This window comes from Suricata suricatta, chromosome 15 (genome assembly GCF_006229205.1).
Source record: "Suricata suricatta isolate VVHF042 chromosome 15, meerkat_22Aug2017_6uvM2_HiC, whole genome shotgun sequence".
Taxonomy (NCBI): domain Eukaryota; kingdom Metazoa; phylum Chordata; class Mammalia; order Carnivora; family Herpestidae; genus Suricata; species Suricata suricatta.
In genome coordinates this window covers 5,760,350-5,766,162 of record NC_043714.1, presented here as the reverse complement: position 1 = coordinate 5,766,162, position 5,813 = coordinate 5,760,350, and positions in this window count along the sequence as shown.

Sequence of the window (5,813 nt, the reverse complement as noted above, 5' to 3'; positions counted from 1 at the left end):
CAAGTCTGCAGTTGCTGATCAAGTCCGTTTATTGAGTGTTTTACAGGGGTATATATAGTATGTAGAAAGAGGAGTGGCTTGAAAGCATACAACTGATTATGATTGGCTAGAGCAATAATGAGGAGGTGGGCTACCGGCATTGAGCGCGTGACTCAGGGAAGGTAGAGTGGAAAAGTACTGAAAGCTTCATTGTGTAAACTCCCACCTAAGTCAGGAGAGATAAACAGCCACAGTGGGGAGTCTGGCGCCAGGTGTGTTTTGCAATTAGCCTCTTGGCGCAATACCTCACAATCGGCCCAGGGGACTTCCAGTCCCCTACAGCAGGGAGCATGGAAAGCTAGGCCAGGAAGTCTGGATTTTGTCACATGAACAATAGGGAAGGAGTACATACTCTTCATCAACGTTTATGTCCTAATCTCTCTTTTTTATAAAGACAGCAGTTACAGTGGATTAGGGTCCACCCTAAGGATCTCATTTTAACTTAATCACCCTTTTAAAGATCCTACCTCCAAATACAGTCACATTCTGAGGTGCTGGGGATTGGGGCTTCATCATATGAATTTTGGGGAGAAAGACACAATTCGGCTCAGAGCAATAGTTACATAAATCAATTTTATGCCAGTGGTTTAACTTCTTATGTGTGACTTTTTAATGTATTTCCCCCAAGAATAAATATAAATTCGATCTTTTAATCTTTGGTTTTCTTCCTCTCGGTGTCTGTACTCTTGACACGTTGATAGGAAACTTAGATATTTCAGATTCAACATGCAAGCAAGTGATGATAGAATAAAATTTCTTACTCTCTTCTCTAAGCTTTACAATGAACAAAACTAGTGTTTTCAACTATTTGTAAAAATGGCAGCATAATATAGCCTTTGTTTATATGGGTTCATCAAAGGTATTATAATAAAAATAAAATGGAATTTCTTTATTTTTATCAAGTTTAATTTTTGAATTATTCACAATGAATTATGAATTCATTGAAATATGAAAATTGCCCATGGAACTCTCACCTGTTCTGGCTTATTATTTTCTCTATCTGACCAAAAATATACATGCAGCATAGCTGCAGTTTGAATAATTTCTAGATCTACCAATGACATTCAGCTCCTTTCTGTAGCATTAAGCATTCATTTCCATGATAAAGTATGATATTCAAAAAGTATTTTGAAGATGAAACCCAGGGCCCCTTTTCACTTTCAGACCTGGTAGGATAATCAGGAGATGTGTGTTGGTGTGGGTCAGTGAAAGCCCCGTTTCTCTGAGTGGCTCAGGAAAAAAATTCTGTGTGAATAAAGTGAAAAACTTCTTGATTTCCCCACTTGGTTTACTTTGAAACCTGGCCAGTGAATAAACACGTTTACTTGATGGTTGTGAGAAGTCATCCTTATAAAATTTTAGGAAGGGTATAGTGCAGATATTATCTCTTGGAGATATAAAAGAGAAGTTAAGGGGCCTCTGGGTGGCTCAGTTGGTTAAGTGTCTGACTTAAGCTCAGGTCATGTGGAGAGGCTTGTGGGTTTGACCCTCACAATGGGCTCTGTGCTGACAGCTCAGAGCCTGGAGGCTGCTTCGGATTCTGTCTTGGTCTGTCTCTGCCCCTCTCCTGCTCATTCTCTCTCTCTCCCTCTCTCTCTCTCTCAAAATTAAATAAACAATTAAACAAATAAAAAATAAATAAAAGAGAAGTTAAGAGACTGGGTGTTGGTATTTAGTCATACCAAACAGGTTAAATAAGTGGTTCTTTGGCCACACATAAAGACTGTTGTTAAGTTCAGCCTTTCAAAAGCTCTCTAAAACTGTAGTCAGCCTTCAGCCTGCTCTGAAATGTCTGTCACCAAGGGCAGGAGTCACCTCCTAGTCACGGAATATTTTGGGCCCTTTTCTGTCTTCCTTCATGTGACCTGTAGCATGTGACACAGTAAGCGGGGCCTCCGCTTTGAAATTTTCTGTCCGCTTAGTGTTGGCAGTTTTCCATAGGTTCTCCCAACTACCTATCTGGAAACTTCCTTTCATTATTCTTTTCCCTCTTCCGAACCCATAAACAGTATGTCCCCGGGACTCTGCCCTCAGCCTCCTTCACTTTCTACTCTTGGCCAATGGCATCAGTTCTCAGGACTGGCCTTTGTCTTCCACACGAATGACACCCATATCATCTCTCCAGGCCAGCCTCCACGATGAACTCTAGAGAGATTGGTTTAACTGATTCTTTGACATTTCCACCTGGCATTTCACATGAATTTCAAACTCAACACGTCCATGTGACTGGTACCAACAGGTCTGTTGTGTCTAGATTTCCACGACTGACATCAGAAAATAGAGCTCAGTTCTGCTCAAATATATTTGCTAAAATATTGAGACTGGTAGGCATCAAGACGGCATAGGTTAGGTCCTGCTTTCAAACTGACTTCCAAGGAGAAACGTTACATGGTTATTATATATGAAGCTCAGGGCACAGTACAGACTACATTCCAATTTCACCCCACTTCATCTTTATTCACATAGCAACCCACATCCATAACTAAGATATTAAGAAAAATGATAAGACGGGAGGATTTTGATAATTGTTTTTTCAGATGTATAGTTTGGGTCCTTGTTTTTTCTCAGAATCCTTGACCTCTCATGATTTATGATATTGCTTAATTTCCAGAATTCCGCATCCAATGTTTGTCCTCAGGTCACCCACCAGGACATGATTGCAATAGGATTTCTTCCAATATCAGAGGCTCTGAGATTTATACTTTATATCTCAAGAGTGGAAAGCAGTTGCCCTGTAAGTGTGGAATAAAAAGAATGATAACATGAGGAAATTCAGGATATTGGAGGACCATTTTTTGTTTTTTAAATATTTTTTATTTTTTAATGTTTGTTTTTGAGAGGTAGAGAGACAGAGCGTGAGCTGGGTAGGGAGGGCAGACAGAAGGGAGACTAAATCTGAACCAGGCTCCAAGCTGTCAGCACAGGGAGGGCAATTTTTTAAATTTAAAAATCGGTATTTAAAATTTTTTGTCTATCAGGGCACCTGGGTGGCTCAGTCAGTTGAGTATCTGACTTAGGCTCAGGTCATGATCTCACAGTTTGTGGGGGTTGAGCCCTGCATTGGGCTCTGTGTTGACAGCTCAGAGCCTGGAACCTGCTTTGGATTCTGTGTCTCCCTCTCTCTCTCTGCCCCTCCCCTGCTCACACACTCTCTCTCAAAAATAAATAAACATTAAAAAATTAAAAAAAATTTTCCTGTCTATCATCTAACTATCTATCTACGCATCTTAAAATTCAGTGTAGGTAACATACAGGGTTATATTAATTTCAGGCGACAATATAGTGAATCAACAACTCCACGCATCACACAGCGCTCACGATAATGCAGTGCTTAACCCCCATCACCTCACACAGCCTCCCATCCACTACCCTCTGGTAACCCTCAGTGCGCTCTCCAGAGTTAAGAGCCTGTGTCTGGGTTTCTCTCTCTCTCTTTCTCTCTCTCTGCCTTTGCTTATTTATTTTGTTGCTTAAATTCCACATGTGAGCGAAGTCATGTCGTATTTGTCTTTCTCTGACTCACTTATTTTGATTATTATTATATTCTCTAGGTCCATCCATGTTGTTGCAAATGGCAAGATTTCGTTTTTCTTAATGGCTGAATAATATTCCACTATATTGGGGACCGTATCTTCTTCATCAACTCATCTATGATAGCCACTTGGGTTACTTCTATATCTTGGCCATTTTAAATAATGCTGCTATAAACATTGAGGTGCATGTCTCCTTGTGAAAGAGTGTTCTTATATTTTTTTGTTCTTTTGGTAAATACCCAGTAGTGTGATTGCTGGATTGTAGGGTAATTCTATTTTTAGAATAGACTAGTACTCCTGAGATCAATACTGCACTGTACATTAACTAAAATTTAAATAAAAATTTTTTTAAAAGTAAAAAAACTTATAAAGAAATAGTTTTGGGACTTTGTTACCAATGAAATTTTTTACTAAGCTATTAGTGTGGTTAGTGTCTGCAATCTTTCTTTGATCCTAATTCCACAATTCTTTTAGTAAGCAAGTCCTTCATTAATTTAGGCTAGAAATTCACATATAAATGGACTCCATCCATGGCATCAAATTTATTAAAAGAAAATTTCAAATAAAGAGAACATAAGGAATATCCATATACATTATTCAGATTTAAAATGTGAAACACTTTGCTGCATTAGGTAGAGTTTTTTAAAAAAAAACTTCAGGGGCGCCTGGGTGGCTCAGTTGGTTGAGTATCTGACTCTTGGTTTCAGCTCAGGCCATGATTTCATGGTAGCCGAGTTTGAGCGCTGTGTCAGGCTCTGTGCTGACAGCATGAAACCTGCTTGGGATTCTCTTTCTCCTGCTCTCTCTCTGAAAATGTAAAAAAACCCTTAAAAATATTTTACTTTAGAAATGTAACTGATACGATGTAAGGTCCCTTTGTATGTTTACTCAGCCAGTTATACTATATTTGTGATAGGCAGAATAACGGCCCCCTAAAGACTGTACTTGCTAACCTCTGGAACCTGTCTATATGTTAGCTTACATGGCAAAATGGAAACAAGGTCACACACGTGATTAAGGTTAAGGACCTTGAGATGGGGAGGGCTGCTTGCATTGGCCAGGTGGGCCCACCCAACCACATGAGCCCATAAAATCAGAGAACCCTTCTCAGCTGTGTTGAGTGAGAGGGGCTGTGATTTGCCAATTTTGAAGGTGGAGGGAGAGGGACTTAAGCCAAGAAATGCAGGCAGATCCTAGAAACGGGAGAAGGTAGGGAAAAAGATCGAGACCCATGTCAGCCTTCTGGCCTAGAGAACTGTAAAAGAAAAAAATTTGTGTTGGTTTAAGCCAGCAAACTTGTGGTAATTTGTTAAAACAGCAATAGAAAAAGAATACATTATACCCTGTTACTCCGTGTTTATTCATAGTGTTTTAAAACTTGGGTTACATTTTAACATTTTTAGTAAAATGTGTTGGGTATACATTCCTCTGAGTGCTGATTAATTACATATAACGGACCACTTGTAGTTTGAGAAGTATTACTAATTACCCTAAGACAAACACGGTGGTTGAGGCCTGGACTGGGGCAGTATTACTCAAGTCAGGATTGTCAATTTTGCATTTTCAGTAAACACAAAAAAAGTTTTTTAGTATAATTGCAAATATTCCATGGAATATTATTTGTTCAACCTGCAACCTGAGGGGAAGATAACCATGACCCACGTCTCAACATCAATTTCATATTTAAAATGCAAATCAGAATGCCTGCTTCACTGAGCTGTTAAATCCACGTGGAAGTCAATCTTTTTCAAAGCATTCAATCAAATATCTCAAAAGTATGGCGGTTAAGATAAGTTTTGGCCTGATTCTCGGCCTCGGGCTGGGGACCGCCCCCAAACCAGGCACGGGGTTTCCGGGTGGTGGCCTCCCCGTGGCCCCCGTGGCTCCCCTGCTCCCCTCCCTCTTGAGAGGCTAGCCTGGGAGCAAGCTTCGCGTCCCTCTCAGTCGATGTCGCCGGTCGCGCGGACCCCACCACCCCACTTTGAGCACTGCGCGCCTAGGTGCAACGGGGCTCCCGGAGCTGTTTTGGACCCTCCGGGCTTCCGGTTCCGGCTTCCGGGCGGTCACGTGCCTCTGCTCACGTGACCGGCCCTCCTGTCATTCCGCGGCCGCTCCAGCTCCTTTCTCCCTGCGCGGCCTTCAACGTCTCCTGGGTGCGGGGACGTGTGCCCTTGCCGGTGCTCGGGGTCCCGCGGCCGCGCAGGAGACGCCCCCTCGGCTCGGACTCGGCGCCCCGGCCGG